We start from the raw sequence: 18,586 nt of genomic DNA on the forward strand, positions 1-18,586 counted from the left end.
CCTATGTCTTCTAATAGTTTCTCCATTTCTTCTTTTGGGAGCTTTTTCCTGAAACCTGGTCATTTAAACAATAGTGCTTTCAGTGTAGCTCTCTTAGTTGCAGGCCCTTTCTGTTTGGGGTTGAAGTTGCATTTTCAGCTTTTGCTTTCAATTATGTCAAAAAAGTATTTCAGTAATTGTATCCTTAGAGGGAAACCTAATGTTGTAGGAGAAATTAATGGAAGGCAGAAAAATATCACAAATTCCTAGGGATGGGTAAATATGGAGAACATGAACAGGGTCTTTAGGAGGTTAGAATATTTATACAGTCGGGAAAAACAACCTGGTAGATACAATCAGCAAAGCCCTCTCAGTAAATGAACTTAGTGGCAGTTTATGAGAGAAGGATTTATGTATCTGGGCTCCTGGTCAAAAGCCAAAATTGCTTCCCAGCTTGGCCCTGCCATATATCCAAAGGGCCTGGGCTCTGTCTTTGAGCCACAAGTCCGAGCAAGGGTGAAGTTGGGTCTCAGCACATGTCTACGTGCTGAACATCATATCTTTCCCTCCTCTGACTAACTTCTTTGGTAACTTGGTGCCAGCCCCTACTGTGCTGAGTCTACACCAGTTTCTCTCAAATACCAGTGTATTTGAGATTTTAAGATAAGCATCAGTCACCTGAGGATCATGTTAAAATGCAGAATCTGATTTACTTGGTCTGGGATGGCAGCATTTTTAACAAGTTTCCACGTGATGCTGGTGCCATTGGTCTATAGATCACACTTTGTGTAGCAAGTACTAACACTAGACCAGTGTCTATGTCTTCTCCAGGAATTCCACAGGTCATTATGTGCGTACCACAATAAATAAGACAGTCATAGTTATAATCAATTAAGAATGCTTCTAAATGATTGCTAGTGGTATGGTAATGTGGAGGCACAATGATGGGGAAGAGATGGTGCATAAAATAACATCATTTCTTCCCTCAAGAAACTTATAATAGTGTTGTGGAAGTAAGACATAATATCTTAGTATGTGTAGGTCAAAGATAGATATTAGAAAATAACCGGCCGGGCGTGGTGGCTCAAGCCTGTAATCCCAGCACTTTGGGAGGCCGAGGCGGGTGGATCACGAGGTCAGGAGATCAAGACCATCCTGGCTAACATGGTGAAACCCCGTCTCTACTAAAAATACAAAAAGTTAGCCAGACGTGGTGGTGGGCGCCTGTAGTCTCAGCTACTTGGGAGGCTGAGGCAGGAGAATGGCGTAAACCTGGGAGGCGGAGTTTGCAGTGAGTTGAGATTGCACCACTGCACTCCTGCCTGGGCAACAGAGCGAGACTCCGTCTCAAAAAAAAAAAAAAGAAGAAAAGAAAATAACCAGATATGTATGTTGTAGGATTGATGTGGATAGTCAGTAAAGATTAAAGGAAAAAGATCAACTGTAGGTTGGGGTACACGGGGAGTTTGCTGGGATTAGAACTGGGTCAGTGTCAGTGGCCTTTCATCTTTCTGTTGTGTGATATAGTATTGATGAAGTTTTGTTTTGAAACTCTCTTCTTCCTTGGTTTCTGAGTTGCCACTAGATTCTCCTGCCTTTCCAAGGTCTTTTGTTTGCATCATTTATTCTGTGTTTGCTCTGTGGTCTTTAATGTGTTAATGACACTCCAGATTTAGTCTTCAATCTCATATTTTCCTTACCCTACCTTCCATTCTATATGTTAAAATCATTTCCTCTCACCAGCTTCTTCCAAAGCCATGTGTACAGTGCAGATGTTTCTTCTAAGGCATCATTCTGCCAGCTCCAGCTAGCAATTCTAATTTGCTTCCACTCCTGACTTTACTTTTCCTGTTGTTTTTATACTTCCGTTTTGTCATAGGCTGGAAACTCAAGTCGATCAGCCACTGAGTTCTATTAATTCTTTGTAAATTCACCATTATAGCCCAAAATGCTTTCATATGTCTCCTTATTTTTTTATCTTGCATACACATAGACATTTTGTTTGCTACCAAAAAACCCCAAATTATTTTTCTAAAATACTACTATCCCTATGTTCTGATGCTTTAAAACTTTGATGATTTTAAGACAACTATAGGATAAATATTAGGTCCCTGAGCCTGATAACTAGAGTCTATCTTTTGCTTGTTTAATGTCCGTCACCCAAATGACATCTTCCTTCTAGAGGGTTGTGTTTTCACTGTCTGTGCCTTTTTCCTTCCTGCCTTGTGTATGGTATTCCAGGCCAGGAACTTCCTCTGCCTCACCCATTTATCCCCTCACCGTTCTTCAAATCCAATCCCAGGCCCTCTGTGAAGGGTGGCCTGACTATTGGGACTGGAGTGAGCACAGCTTCCCCTACATCCTTAGAGTACTAGGAATTTAACCCTGAATCACATACTGCCTTATGTGGTTACTTAACTTGTGTAACTATTTCAGTTCCAGTTCTGTGTTGCTTGAAGACCACAGGGTCACATCTTGTTCTTTCATTCCTCTCAGTCTTTACCCCAGCAGACAGACGCTGCCAAATAAATAATTTGTTATGACTGTGTGTTAAAATGGCATTGTTTTGGAAAGAGTTGCTGACCTCATTTGTCACTTTGCTCCTATAAATGAGTGCCTAATGTATACTGCCTTAGTATAAAATTTGTCTAGGAAAATTACCTGACTATGGAAAGCTCCATGACAATTTTAAAGACAGAAATTCAGAGGAAAGAATGGAATGGCAAAGGAGAACATTTAGAGAACACCATGAGGGATAAAGTAGAATTATAGTGGTCTGTGTATACAAATGTGTGTGTTATACTTACTTACCTATGTAAAACAATATCTAGAATAGTTGTTCTTAACTAAGGATGCATTTCACAATCACCTAGTGATGTTTTCAAAACACACGTGCCCGAGCCCCATCCCAGGGTGTCAGGATGATGACTCAGGTACAATCTGAACATGTATATCATGGAAAAAAATGCCCCAAGTGCTTATAACACACTCCCTGGTTAAGAAGAAAGATAATTGCTGCTCAGAAATACTAAAAACCAAATGGGAAAACAAGAGAACACAAATTTGGAGCTTGTCACCTGAGGGTCAAAATGTAAAGAATCTATAATTTTTCTGTTATATAAGTTTCTATTTTCTAAAATATAGAATTCCTTCAGGAATTCTTGTATTTTATCTTTGTATAAAATAATTGTATTTCATCTTTAGATGAAATTTAGATGAATAATTGTATTTCATCTTTCAGCAGTGTGGAATAGCACCAACATGCAAGCCAAACAGTGCTTGTAAGCATCTGCAGGCGTGTCCAATTTCTGGCACATCCATTACATGTAGATGGACTGAGTAGAAGCTGTTTAGTGAGTAAAATGCTAATACATTGATGTGATTTTTTTTTCTCTTGCTTTATGTCAGTCATTCACAGTCATGTCAGTTTTGACAAATACTTCTTGCAAAAGCGTTGAAATTCTTATTGGCAACTTAAATAGAGAATTTCAAGAGAGAGTGAAGAATTTATAAAAATGAGATGTCATGTGAGACGTTTTAGAAGCAACTGGTTCCTAATGGAAGCAAGTGCTGGTTGGGATTATGCCTTTGGGCTGGTGAAGCTGTATCATCCTTCTCTGACAATTGCATCCAAGTGGTGGGTTTTTATCACTCGGGATAATATAAAATAAATAATTTATTAAAATATTTGCTGGATATTACAGGAAGAAGCAGAGATAAGATGTCAGAATGAATGGCATTCCTTTCATTTGGACCCTACCTGTGCTCATCATTTTTGAGTATCGTGCAGTACAGTTCATAGCACAGGTCTGGGAGGACATATAATATAGGACTTTTATTTAAGCAGTCTCAAAGATTGGAAAGATGAATCTCCCATATGTAATCTGAAAATCTATGGCAAGGAATATTCACACTAATACTCAGTGATTTGAATTGGAGCTTACTCCATATGCTGCTGAAGTTATGGAGTTTGTTGAGTAAGATGACAGCTCAAGATTCCCTTTTCTTTAGGAATTCCATTTTAGAATTGATACTGATTAAAACTATCCCCCAATGCTTCCATATTTGTATGCTTCTCTATAGTGGCAGCAGACTCATCAAAACCTGGGATCCTTTCGAAATTGTGACTATTTCTGCAAAAGAAGCCCTGTGATTTTTCTTAGTTTGTGATTCCATTGAACGTGAGCTAATTCATCATTGAAAAATGAATGGGTTAACCAATTGCCTACATGCTTCTAACTTGGTCACCTTGAATCTAAATAGCAGTTTTTACAGCTGTTTATAAATTATCAGCGCTATCTTGTGACCTTCATAGAAAGTGGAGCCTAATAATTGATGACAGGGGAAGGGAAGTGAGGTCGTATAGGAAACAAGTAGTTGAGTCTCTCATATTCCTTTATTTCAGATCAGTCTTTTATCTGAGGAAATAGTATGGGGAATATGTTCAACATGTTTTCATAAACAGCCGCCTACTTGCAAAAAAAATAAAAATAAAACCCTGAGTATTTGTAAACCATTTCCATATATTTCATACTCCAGCGATGGACAAAGTTTTGCCAGAGAGAAAATTCAATTTTGATTATTTTCTCTCTTAGACCATGACAGGAGTGTCAATTACAAAATTTACTGTCAAAATTCTCCTCATAATGAATGCAGTTCTTGAAGGGGGGAAATAAGAAACTATTATCTTCTAGAGAAACGGCATCTTTGTTTTTTCAGTACTAGGATACATGATCAGCAATGTGTAGATGCTGATTATAAGTCTGGGAAAAAAAATCATAAAATTGGTGGACAGTCTCTAGTTCTTGAAAAGTACAGGGTTGAGCTGTTTTGTTTATGTTATGGTGATAGTTGTGGTTATTTTCCATTAATACAAAACAGTCCCTGGTTTGGAGAGCAACTTCTGTCATCCAGAGTACATTGTTATAGTCCTAGTTATTGCTCAGTGAATGTCTTCGTGTGCAAGACTATTACCTTAAACAGTTTTATATCTGCGGGTTTTATTCAGGTCAGTTTTAGCTTTGGGACAGAGGTCAGCAAACTTTTCTTATAAATGGCCCCAAAATAAATGTTTTAGATCATATGGACCTTGTTGTAATTACAATTCTGCTGCAGCATAAAAGCAGCCAGAGACGATGCAAATGTGCATGGCTGTGTTCCAGTGAAAGTGTATTTATGGATACTGAAGTTTGAATATGTCATTTTCATGTGTCGTAAAGTATTATTCTTTAAAAAATACATTACAAAAAATAAAAGCTATTCTTAACCCATGGGCCATACAAAAACAGATGGCAGGCTGGATTTGGTCCTCTAGCCATAGTTTGCAGAACCCTGCTTTAGGGTTATAATACTATTTGTAGTTCTTTCAGAGTTTCGAGGAAGAGAATATAGTCTCCTAGTGCTAGGCACAGTCATCTATTTTTCAGAGTTTTGCCATTTAATAGAAAAATTTGAATAGTTCTGTAATTGGTATGCCTATCTCCAGTATTCCTGGGATATGGTGCCTTGATGGAGTGCAGTTTCATTTAGCCTAGCCAGGCACTCTTCAGATCTGTTAGTATCCTCAAGGCAGCATTGCTTTCATTACAGAAATTCTGAAGATCGATGAACTGTACTATGGACAGTCTGCTCTTTTGCCTCAGATAAGCCTTTGAAACCTTGCCGCCCTCGTTCTATTGTAGACCTACCATCTGTGGCCGGTGAACTCAGGTTTTCCATTTAGAACAAGCCTCACACATTCCTTGATGGCATATGGCTAGGCCTCTAATGCATGTGTGTTGGCTAATTAAGGAAAAGAGATTTTTGCTAAAAATATAAGACAGGCCATACCTTGGTCAGGCTGGCTGCACATTAACTACTGCTGTGCTCTGCCTACATTTGAGTGGTCAGTTTTTATTCAAGGCCTAAATTTCTAAAGGCTTTTAAAATAATATTTTTTTCAATAATTTTTGTTCAACATGGAATTGGATGGTAATAAAGAGGACAGAATGTAGAGGAATAACTGAATTTATTAAGGCCTCATATTATTATTTAACCCTATTATTTTTGAACCTATGTACTATTTTTTGTTGTTGTGTAATGTATTTTTAAAGTTGTTATTTGTTTTTGATTTAGAGCAGAATCATGCAAATCCTTATAATTGATTTTGATTGTAGAGGATTTATAAAAGTCTACATAATGTTCATACAAAACTGTAGGGGGAAAGACTTCAAAGCATACCATCCAGAAATAAATCCTTTTTCATTTACTGCTTATACAGTGTCATATTTTATACATGTACCCACACCAATGTTTATACATCATGTGCGTCTGTACTTGGCACCTGCCCTTTTTGAAATGTTTTTAATAGAACCAGTCTCATCAGAGTGCCTGAAGACGACTGTAGAAAGGTTATGTTTTATGCTTCACCTTCAGGATCTGTAAGTCATTGACCTGTGGGCAGTTGTATAGTCACTTGCGCTGTCATATGACATATGCATTCCTAAAAATGGCCACACCATGCAAAATCGCACAACAAAACAAAATAACTTAGGGTTTGTGAGAAGAATGGGTTAGGGACACAACACTGGGAAATTTCATCAGTGACACTTTGAAAATAAGCTAGGAACCTAATAAAAACAGGAGCAGTTTTATACTCATTAAATGGTTAAGAAATACATAGCTACTACAATAAATATGGCACTTGACCTTGAAATAGACCTAGCATTTGCTTGTAGTGGCTGTTGCTGTGTTATCTCAGACTGTCATAACAAAATACCGCAGACTGTGTGGCTTAACAGAAATGTATTTTCTCACAGTTCTGGAGCCTGAAAGTCCCAGGTGACATAGGTTTGGTTTTTCCAGGGGCTTCTTTACCTGGCCTTTCCACTGTGTGTGCGCATCCCTGGTGTCTCTCCCTCTTCTTATAAGGACACCAATCATATTGGAATAGAGTCCTACCCTTATGACCTGATTTAACCTGAATTACCTTATTAACAGCCTCATCTCCCAAGACAGTCACATTGGGAGGTAGGGCTTCAACGTATGCGTTCTGGAGGCACACAGTTCAGTCCATAACAATGTCAGAAGGGTGGCAGTAAGTTATTGTGAAGTGCTGGAAGGAGAAAGACCTGAAATCAGAGGGAAAGTTGCAATACCAGATGGGTGTGGCTCATAGCTGGTGTGACTAAGGTAGCTTGGACATATTTGAAGAATGTGTGTGTGCACACATGTGTGTGTGCATATATGCTCCTAGGCCATTCAGTTCAGCCTGGTTCAGTTTTCTGTGTTCACCTAGTGTTTCTGGCAGACAAAATCAGATATAAGCAAATATGAAATCCGTGTTAGGCTCACATTAGAAGACATTCCCGCTTTTACCACAAGCCTGGTAGCAGGACCAGTGGGTCAGTGTGGTGGTGAAGGCAGTGGGCTGTGGAGCTTGGGAGTCTACATTTGAGTCTTCTTTCTGATAAACACCTCTGGGGTATTTGGGAGGGTTGCTGGCCACCCTCATCGTAAAATGGGCACATTAATAGTGTCTTCTTCATAGGGGTGTTGTAAATACTGGATGAATTAATATATATAAATGAAGTGTTTAGAAATGTGTCTTGCACATGGTACGGGGGTAGTGAGTCTCAGCTGCCTGAAGGTTGTCGGTTTCTGTTGTTACTCAAGTTGGGGTACCAGGAGCCTCAGCAAACAGCTATTAGGCTGTCACGGCCATGCCCTGGTCACGTGGCTTCCTCAGAGCCACAAGCATGCTACCTAAGAGAGGTGGCTCTGATGTCATCATTTTGAGGAGAAGAGATCCAAGAAGATACAAGGAGAGCAGATTCTCCATTTAGGATGAAGCTCTTTCATTCTGTGGAACCCCAAGGAGGCAGAATCCATGTGGATTCACAGGACTATCAACTTGGGCGTTACTCACGCACAAGAAAAAGATGAAACACCAACGCGAGTGCAGAGCCTCGGCACCTTTGGCTTGCTGTTGTGTAGCAATGTGACAGAAGTGGATGAAGAAAGGTGTCCTACTTCACTAGGGGGTGATGCCCCCTGTGCCTCCAGAAGCCAAGGCTTTTGAGGCACCACATGAGAAATGTCAGAATACACAGTGAATGTCTTTGAACTTCAGAGATTTTAAATTTACCCAGGTGATTCTGAAGAGGACACAGCTTGCCTCTACCAGGAGGGATAGAGGAACAAAGCCTGGTCCTCTGTGGTGCTGGCTTTAGTAAAGCCACCTCTGCTGGAGCCTGGACAGTCTGATCAGCCTTAGGAGGTCAGCGTGACTTCTGGGTACAGGAGCTTGCTCTTAAATGTAATATTTATTGGTTACCTCCTGTGTGCAGGAGAAGTACAAGAGGCATCTGATCTTGAAGAAATCTGAGAGTGGGAATCGAATCTACCTGGTTCATGGTCTGGCTCAAGCTCTGTTACCCCTAGCAAGTCCTTTAATGTTGCCAAGCCCCAGATTTTTCTTCTGTGAAAAGAGAATAATAGCTACTATTTATAAAGTCATTTGGGATTAAGTGAGGGGGTGTTTGTCTAATGTGCATCTCTCAGTGCTTGGTTCCCTTTCAAATGTGGTTGCAAAGTTGAGTAAGCAACAATTTCTAACCTTGCAGAACTCACAGGGACAATTGATTCTGCGCATTGGTAAAGTTATTTAATACCTTACAGGGAGCCATCAGTTGTAATACTCAAGCAAAGTGGTTCCCTTCTAGGGCCCCTTCCTTATGGCTCCAGTTATGAGTTATTCTGGGCCTTGTATCTTACTTTGCTATCAAGAGAATGACATTTTAGATTGTCAAAAAAGAAGCACTCTGTTGCTTCCTCTTGGGAATCCTGTCTGGCTTGCCCTCTCTTTCTCTCCTTCTCTTTCATGCTTCCTTCCTCCCTCCTTTGCAGTCACTTCCCATTGTCACAGGGGTAGGTGCCTTCTGCTTGGAGCCGGAGTGTTTGATTTCCTCCTGGCTATTCACCTTGCGGTTATTAGCTCATGGTAACCACATCCTGGCGAGGATTAAAAGAATCTTCAACCATTACTAATTTGTCTGTTTGTCCTAAAAGTTGGCACATTGCACATGGCTCCTGATATTTGAATATAACACCTAGGAATGTAAGGGTGAAGGATTTTGTGCATAAGATGGTGGTGGTTGAGGATGGGCATTTGGACTGAGTAACAGGGTATCAAGCCGCTTTCAGGTTGGAATGATTTGAGCAGATTCCAAATGACTATTGGAAGTAGGTTTGTGAGGTTTATTTGTAGGCCTTCCCATATCCAAATTCATGATAAGCGCTACCCATGATAGGAAACGTAACTAAAAGCAGTTGGAGCCAACTACTTTTATTCTATTTGATTTTTAAAATTTTTGTAGGTACATAAATGGGTATATGTATTTATGGGGTATGTGAGATATTTTGGGGTATATATTTATAGGGTATGTGAGATATTTTGGGGTATGTATTTATGGGGTATGTGAGATATTTTGGGGTATGTATTTATGGGGTATGTGAGATATTTTGACATAGGCATGCAACATGTAATAATCACATCACAGAGTAAATGGGGTATCCATCACCTCAAGCATTTATCCTTTGTGTTACAAACAATCCAATTATACTCTTTTAATTATTTTTAAATTTACAATTCAGTTATTATTGACTGCAGGGTGAGCTGCTGGCAGATTACTGTAGATTTGGGCACTATTTCTTATATTGGCCATTTACAGTGTCCTAGCAGTGGACAAGGGAGGCTGTTTACTGCTTTTAAGGTTCAACTGTGTAGAAAAGCTGGTGTACTGTTCCATGGAAGATATACTGTGAGTGAGGGAATGTTGCAGCATTAAACACTTGGTGCACCGGCCAAGGTTAACAGCAGAATTGGCATTAGAGGCCCAAGTCTTGGTCATACTCCTTAATTCTGCAAAGTTCTCTAACTCCTGTACTGCCTTTAGCCACAGTTGTAATAAAATTGCATATTTTCAGCTTACATGTTAGTATATAGTAGGTTTTCTTGCAGATGTAGTGGGCATTAGTGCTGGCAGGAGACTTAGACCCTGACAAGAGAGGGGAAAGAGGTATTTCTTGAGATATTTATACAGTTCAGACGCTGTGATGGAGCCTTTACATTTAAACAACAATCCTTTGTAATATGTTAGGTATTAAAAGTTCTCACCCACGAATAAAGAGAAGTAAAGAGAGGTGGAATAACTGACCCAACACCACACAGCTACTAAGCATCAGAGTTGGGATTTGTACCCAGCTGAAGCACAATGTTGAGAGAAATTCAGTAATATTATATTCTTTTACTGCCTGCATAGCAAACATGGAAAGGGGGCAGTTTGGTCTTTTATTTGCACATGACAGCCTCCTTTCTCTTTCCTTTCCACCTCCAATTTATGAAGGGCTGGAGTCAAATTTGTTGCTTTCTCCTTGCCACCCATATTGCACTTTTAGTTGTTCTCTACTAGAGCACTTGGAGACTTGCCGTGTTCACTGTTTGCATCTATCTCTGCTGTTTGGCCATCAATACCTTGAGTTCTGGGACTGTGTCTTATTTATCTTTTCACCCCCACCACTCAGCACAATGTCTGGTGCTTTGTAAGGCCCCCAGAAATGTCCAGTGAATGAGTCAATTAACTGAACTTCAGGGATTGGAGTGAATCTCTAGGGACTAGAGGCCTGACTGTAATTAGAGAAAACTTGAGTTTATTCTTTCAAATAGTCCTAGGGAAGACTGAAAAGGGGAAGGAGGAGGCAGGAAGGGGTTTCTGGAAGAGGTGACACTGCTGAATTTTCAAGGATGGTTACATGGACCAAATGGAGAAAAAGAAAAGGAGTAACTGGAGCCCCAAAATCTCACAGATCACCACTAAAGAACATAGTCATGTACCCAAACACCACCTGTACTCCAATAACCTGTGGGGGAAAAAAGGATAAAATCACTGTTTTCTGGTGCTCAGAGTTTAAAGGGGAATCAGGCACAATAATTTAGCAGACAGACAGCAGCAGGAGCACCTAGTTCTCCCTGGGGACAGGGCTAAGTCATCATATTGCAAATGAGTGAGTACTTGTTGGGTAGCAAACCAGATTCGAAATCAACAAATCTAAGAATTGGTCAACGTAGAGAGCTTCTTGTGAATAAATTTTATGGTAGATTTGGGGGACAGAATTACTACTGAAGTATATAGGCTAAGTGGGTTATATCACAATTTATATTATTTTTATTTTTCAAAGGAAAAGTATTTATCTAGTGATACCCATGGAACAACAAGTGACCATCCTGTAGTAGGATTCTGCCAGACATTCCAACTTTGGCACATGTACCAATAAGCCTCACCGTGTTTATCATTGTTCTAGGTGCCGGGAGTCACTGAGATTGGAAATGCTTTATTTAGGACTTCTGGTGCTCCTTGTCAGTGGAACCCAGCTTTCATGCAGATCTGTCATGGAACTTTCTCTCAGTTCTCCTTTCCTTTTCTGTGGGTGACTGGGGGTGGAGCAGGAGTAGGTGAGGGGTTGGAGCAGGCCTGAATAGTAGGAGTGGTTTTGGCTTGTATCAGGTCCCACTAAGTGATCTGAAGCCTGGGATACGGTTTGCAGAAAAATGGAAACTGAGTGAGATATTCTCAGTGTTTGAGGAATGTAGGCCATGTAGTATTTTATGAGAAGGTAGGAAGGGATTAAAACTGCACCTGTATCTCTAGTTGATAGGCCCAAACAGATCTCCAGAAGAAGCCAAATGCAGAATTTCCTCTAAAATTGTCCTTTAGATGTACTTTTCAGGGGACACTCGTATTTCCCTTCCATTATTCATTGAGGTAATACTGCTCTACTGTTTTCTCTCCCATTTTAGTCAGGGAAGTGTGTCCAACTTGAACTGATTTCAGTTCTTATTGATTCCAGTTCTGAAATAAGACTTGAACTTGTGTGCATCATTTCCATTGGATTGATTTAAAAATAAAATATTGTCTTATCTGGAACTATGAAGCATTTACATGAATCCTGGCTAAATCTTTGGTATGTTAAAACCTAAAAGCTTCTCTTACTCCATGACAGTTAAGTTGTCCTTTCTGTTTCTTTCCAATACTTACGTGGCTCAATAAGCTTTGTTTTTTTGTTTGTTTGTTTTTGTTTGTTGTAAAGCATTTACTGTCTGCTGGGTTCTGTATTTGCTGCTAGATGAAAAAAACAGGATCTCTTCCCTTGATACATAAATGGTAATATCTCTTTATTTTATCATCATCCTTAGGATGAACAAACAATCCTCCATTTCGTTATCCATAAAACAAGGCAATAACCTTAAAAACCTGATAAAGTTGTTATTTAATATAGTGATTAAATAAAATGATTCATATAAAGCACCTACAATATTGCCAAACACGTAGTCAGAGCTCAAGAAAACTAATTAATTTTGATCAATTCAATTAGTATTAAGGGCTGCCAAAATGAATTGAATTCACCTACCTAATCAAATAATATCATTCTAAGCTTGCTTAATACTTTTGGGTATACATTAGTACCATGCGCCTTTTATCTGGGCTTTGTCTCTATTAAATCCCCAAATGTTTGAAGGTATAATTATTTGGCAGATTTGATATGACGATTTTTGTTGGAGGAGTTAAAGCTCATAGTTTTATTTTCTTCTTCTTTTCCTTCTTCAAAGAAAAGCTTCTTGTTGAGAACGTGATTTTCTGGCTTTCTGACTTTTAAAGTGGCATGTAATTTGAAACCATGGTTCCTTACTTGTGTAAACAGTAGGGTGAGGTCCTTGTGGCAGACCTGAGAGGTTTCTATCTTAGGCCAAGAGGACAGCTCTGACTGCCAGCGCTACCTGCCTGTCTCTAGCACTGACCAGCTTCCTCAGCCTCGATTTCTTGAAACTTAACCTTCTTGAAACTCAAAAGAGTACCTTGAATATAAAATGGGGCCGTTACAAAACACAGAGCACTGGTGCCTTATGTATTCGTCCGTTTCCAGACTGCTATAAAGGTACTACCAGAGACTAGATAATTCATAAAGAAAGGAGGTTTAATTGACTTACAGTTTCTCATGGCTGGGGAGGCCTTAGGAAACTTACAAGCATGGCAGAAGGCAAGGGGAAGCAAGGCAGGCACGTCTTACATGGTGGCAGGGGGGAGTGAGAGTGAGGAGGTGCCACTTGCTCACTCTCTGTAAAACTATCAGCTTTCGTGAGAACTCACTCACTATCAAGGAACTGCCACCATGATCCAGTCATCTCCCACCAGGTCCCTCCCTTAACATGTGGGGATTATATTTCGAGATGGGATTTGGATGGGGACACAGAACCAAACCATATTTGTAAGCGCATAATAAATGTTAGCTAGTATACTAATGATAGCACTATAGTAGCACTGTGATTGCCTCTGAAGCAAAGAAGGGCCTTCTCTGTATGGGCTCCGTTCTTGAACAAGTTTTTATTCTTTTCCTAAGAATTTTATGAGAATTTTAACAATCCATTTCTCTCTGGCTTGTGCTATCAGGTGAGGGTGCCATGCTTCTTCCCACCCTTTGGCCTTTGCTCAAGTTCTGCCCACCTGCCCCAACCTAGGATGCCCTTCCCCTGCTGTGACAAATACCTGCTCCTCCATTAAGACTCAGTTCACCTTCATTTAGGAAACCATGGATATTTACTGGGTGATGACTCAATGCCAGGAACGGTACTTAGTGTCTAGTGAAGTTGCCTTAGAGAGGAGCACAGAGCGTTCATTTGTGGTAACAGGAGGGAAGTCTAGGCAGGGACATAGAGAGGTAGAGTCAGGTAAGTCTCTTCTGGCTGTCTCCATCATCCCAGTGAAATAGGAAAGGGGCATCAGAGGAGAGTGAAGAGGGAGGAGGAAGTATTGGCATTTTGAGGAGTGGGGAGAAAGTGTGAAACAATTTTCTGAAGATATGTTGATTAATTTCTTTGTTTGGCATGTCTGTCTGCATGTGGGTGGCAGATAGTGCGGGTGAGGGATACAAGTACATTGTCGTTTCTGGGGAATAAGAGGTGTAGGTGCCAGTAGGGTGCAGTCACTCGCAAGTCACTGTGTCCCAGTCCAAAAAGCCCAGGAGTGGGGTGGAACCTTCACAGTATAATGAATCACTATGGGAATGGGAAACTAGGTTGAAAGCAGGGTTGGGAGGTTTGGAGCCCTTGCTCAGATATTTGGTGCAGATTAGCTGCAGGCATTTATCAGACCAGACTGTGGAACCAGTAAACATTTATTTTTTTATCATTTTCACATTGTTTACAGGAAGAGAGAGGACAAGTCTCTTATGTCCCTCAGTCAGTCTGTAGCTTTTGAAGATACTAAGGATATAAAACCGACCTATGGAGCCTACTTTGCATTTTATTACCTTGAAGGAAAACGTTACCATGTTCATAAAGTACTTTTGTGTCTTTTAGTTCATTATCCAGTAAGCTGCTGAGGTAGTAAATTTTTGTTAAATTGGATGATGTTCCATTCTAAACTCCCTTCTCTCCTAAGAAATTCTGTGCCACATACTGAAGATGCTTAAGCTGCCACATGGATTTCTCTTGAGTTTTAGATGATTTGATGCATTAGACGTTTTTATTTAATTTATGCTTTTAATTTCAGGAAACACATCCAGATATGCCTGCAGCCAACCAGACAGTTCTCTAAAGCTATATAAAAATAAGAGAGAAAGGAGAGAAAAGAAAAAAAGCAGCATGTTTTTATTTCTTTTCTAGTTTTTTCTCTTTATACTTTCCATATTATATCCTCATTAGGTGTTTTAGATCCAGGTTTCTTGCTTTTAAAAAAAGGTTTTTACTTGGAAGACAACCAAATAGCAAATAAAGAACCATAAGGGATGCATTGTAAAATCCTATGGGTATAAATTTTCTTGGTGCTTAAAAAGTAATCCTCGGCCTTTGATAATTATCTCAAAATTTTTCTCCTAACATTATTAAATGTCTCTGTTTTTACAAGATATGATTTCATGGCTGAACTCAAATCAGAGATTTATATGTAAATATAATAAAGTTTTAATCTGAACAGGAACAAAATAACAGTTCCTTTGGTTAAATATAATAAAGTTTTAATCTGAAGAGGAACAAAATAAGAATTCCTTTGGTTATTTTTATTATGAAAATTTTGATATGCCCAAAAGGAGAGAGAATAGTATAATGAATTCCCATGTATCCGTCATATAGCTTTGACAGTGGTACACATTCTGCCATCTTCTTAGGATATTAATTCTTAAAGGGAAAGTTGTAAAAGTTATTTTAAAGACTTTGGTATAGTGTATATTTCTTTGGAGGAAAAGTGGTGGTGTGATTGTCAAGGAGCTCATGCTGTTGGCGAGGGTGCACTGGAGAGCAGCCCTCACTTTTTTTAATAGATAAAACATTAACACGGGATGTAGGTTCTAGGTAAGGTATTTAATGTGGGTTGGGGCTTCCAAATTAGAGACCTAGAGCTTGCAAACGTGTTTTTTAAAAAATCCTGTCTCTTAGTTCTCAATGGCCTCAAGTCCACCAAAGTCACCAATACTTCTTCTCCAGTTCCTTCCTTGCGTGCCATGCTCTAGTAAGAATGAACTGCTCAAAGTTCTCTGTGCATTCCGTCCCAGGGACCTCTACACCCCCTTTTCTTCTACGTTTGATTCTTATTCATTTCTTTGAAGTCTAGCTTAGGCACCCTTTCTCCTCTGAGATTTCTACGCATCACCCCAACCCTTGCCTGGCACAGGTATACCCACCTGGTGCTCCCATGAGAGCCCTCCCCATCTCTGCTGTGCTCTGGATTAAGATCTAAACTGGGAACGCTGCAGGACCTGCAGGGCTCTGCATGGTCCAGATCTGGGCTGTGGACCTCCCTGACTTCATCACTCCCAGCTCCTCTCGCTGCGCTTCAGTGATGTCGAGGTGCTCTCTGCTTGCTGGGCTCGTTCCTGCCTCTTGGCCTTTGCGCTTATGCTTTCCCATCGTCCTGGAACGTTCTGCTCCACATTTTCGACTTTCTTCAGCTCCCTAGTGCCCCCCAATCCATAGGCCCCTTGATAATCACAACACTACTTTTCCGCCCAAGAAACATACTCTATACCAACTTCTGCGCTAATCATTGTCTTAGTTTGACTCACATCCTTGCCATTTAACAAGTATTCCCAAACACCATAATTTAGTTTTGCCTATTTAAAAACCTAATACAAGTAGAATGTGCTTAGATGTGTTTATTATAGATAACATATGGTGGGATTTTGTTTTATTCAGTCCGGACACATTTGTTCTTTTTCCCACCAGAGCTTATTTCATATGTGCTTAATATAATCATTTTTACATGCTTTTACAGCTTCATCTTGTTTTGTGCTTTCTATCTTTGCCTATTTTATGTTTCTTTTTCTCCCTTTTCTTGACTTGATTCCATTTTCCCTTTTAGTTTTGAAATTATATACTCAATTTTAGTTATTTTGGTGGTTATCCTAGCAATTACAATGGGTATACCTAAGTTATCAAAATGCAATGTTGACCCCTCTTTTACCCTCCTAGAAAATCCAAGGTGTTTAGAATATTTTATTTCCGTGTTCCCTCTTCTGACTTAAGTTACTTTTGTCATGGCTTTTATTCCGTGTTTTTAATCTTAGAGACATTATTAACCTTAAACAACAGAGACTTTTTTTTTTTTTTTTTGAGACGGAGTCTCGCTCTGCCCCCAGGCTGGGGTGCAGTGGCGTGATCTCGGCTCACTACAAGCTCCGCCTCCCGGGTTCATGCCATTCTCCTGCCTCAGCCTCCTGAGTAGCTGGGACTACAGGCGCCCACCGCTACGCCTGGCTAATTTTTTTGTATTTTTAGTAGAGATGGGGTTTCACCATGTTAGCCAGGATGGTCTCGATCTCCTGACCTCGTGATCCAACCGTCTCAGCCTCCCAAAGTGCTGGGATTACAGGCGTGAGCCACCATGCCTGGCCCAATTGCTATCTTTATGAGTTCTGGAAATTTCTCAGTCATTACTTCTTTAAATATTGCTTCTTCTCTACTCTCACTATTTTCTTCTTCTGTAATTACAGTTAAATGTATTTTAGATCCTCTCACCACCCTCATGAGTTCTAACTTTCTTTCTATGTTGTTCATTGTTTCTGTTTCTCTGGCCATATGTTAGATGTCATCTGACATATCTTTCAAATTACGAATTCCCTTTTAACTATTTCTGTTTATTATCCTCTCCTTCTGGTTTTTAATTTGGTTAGTATATATTTTTATTTATAAAAGTTTTATTTAATCTTTTAAAAACCTGCTTGGTTGGTTTTCATAGTTTCCTGTTCTTTTCAGATACTTTTTATGTGGTCTTTTATTTTTTTACATAGGGAAGCATATAGTTGTTTTACAATCTGTATTTGACAGTTCCAATATTTGTGGGTGTGTTTCTGATTCTAATTCATGGAACCTGTTTTTCCTTGTGTGCTTAGTTGTGTACTACTCTTTGTTCTTAGGAAATATTAAGGAGGGAGAATCTTGAGGCCTAGGAAAATGATGATTCTCTCGGAGAGTTTATGCTTATGCTCCTGTCTGGCATGGATGATACCCCAGCCCAGGATCACCCCAGACCAAGCACATGACTTACCATGACTCCCAGGTCCACCTGGGCTAACTCCCCATGACCGTAACCACCTTGGTGATGGTCACAGTGTGGGTCTGTTACCACAACTTCTCATTGTGTTATTTTCCTTTCCCTTTTCCCCTTCTTCTGCTTAGTGCTGAGGCGACCATCTCTGAAGTTTCCCAGAATTCGGGGTAGAGGTGGGGTTTGTGTATGGCACACACTCATCCTATGGATGTTATATCTTGGGGTCCCAGCTTAATATGCGCAGTGGCAGTATTTTCTATAATATCCTCCACATTAGGTGGACACTGGGCCTAGATTCTTCCCCCTTTCCTCCAGGGGCTGCCAAAACAGAAACCCAGATTAACTCATGGTAGAGATGCCTTTGGGCCAGAAGGAACTATGGTGTTCTACTTAGGTCTCTGGGTTCCTAGTTTCCCTTAGATTTTTATTCTGAGAGCTTCTTACTATCTTGTCACCTCTGATACTTTTAAGGATATTTTTTAAATTGAGAAGTTTAGGTGTTTTTAATAGAGAGCTAGGGGTTTGTCTGACTAGCCTAGCCTGCTGTGTCTGGGAAAGGAAGTATTAATAAGACCTTAAATCATTTAATAACTATTATCTAGTATTGAAAAAAAATGTGTGCTATGCAAACATAAGGTTTCAAATGTGGTCAGTCAGGATTTGAAAACTAGAATTTTCATACACCTTTATTTTATGTGATGCATTATTTTAATATTGATGTGAAGTTAAACAAGGTCTGTGTGGCCTTGTGTCCAGTGCAATTCCCAACTTTGACTGCAACAGTTTCCTGAAATTGCATGTATACGACAGCTTTAGGTGCCTGAATTCACAGTGGGCTAGTGAAATAGCTGGTGATTTCTTAGTGAGCCAGTGAAATAGCCATCCTTTCCAAGCACCCACAGTGTACAGTTATGGTATAGAGGGGCCTTGATGGGCATGGCCTTTGAAAGACATGAAAGCTATAGATTAACCTATATTGTTGTCTGGTATGTAGTAGGTAGTAACTGAAAAACAGACAATTGCCTAACATG

At 39.9% G+C, this 18,586-nt stretch overlaps 1 protein-coding gene across 1 annotated transcript in view; it reads left to right on the forward strand.

The window, feature by feature from the left end:
* The window catches only part of CERS6 (ceramide synthase 6), a 329,510-nt gene that overhangs the window by 107,022 nt on the left and 203,902 nt on the right, over positions 1 to 18,586 (forward strand). The window lies entirely within an intron of this gene.

The sequence above is a fragment of the Piliocolobus tephrosceles genome, chromosome 11 (assembly GCF_002776525.5).
Source record: "Piliocolobus tephrosceles isolate RC106 chromosome 11, ASM277652v3, whole genome shotgun sequence".
NCBI classification, from domain to species: Eukaryota; Metazoa; Chordata; class Mammalia; order Primates; family Cercopithecidae; genus Piliocolobus; species Piliocolobus tephrosceles.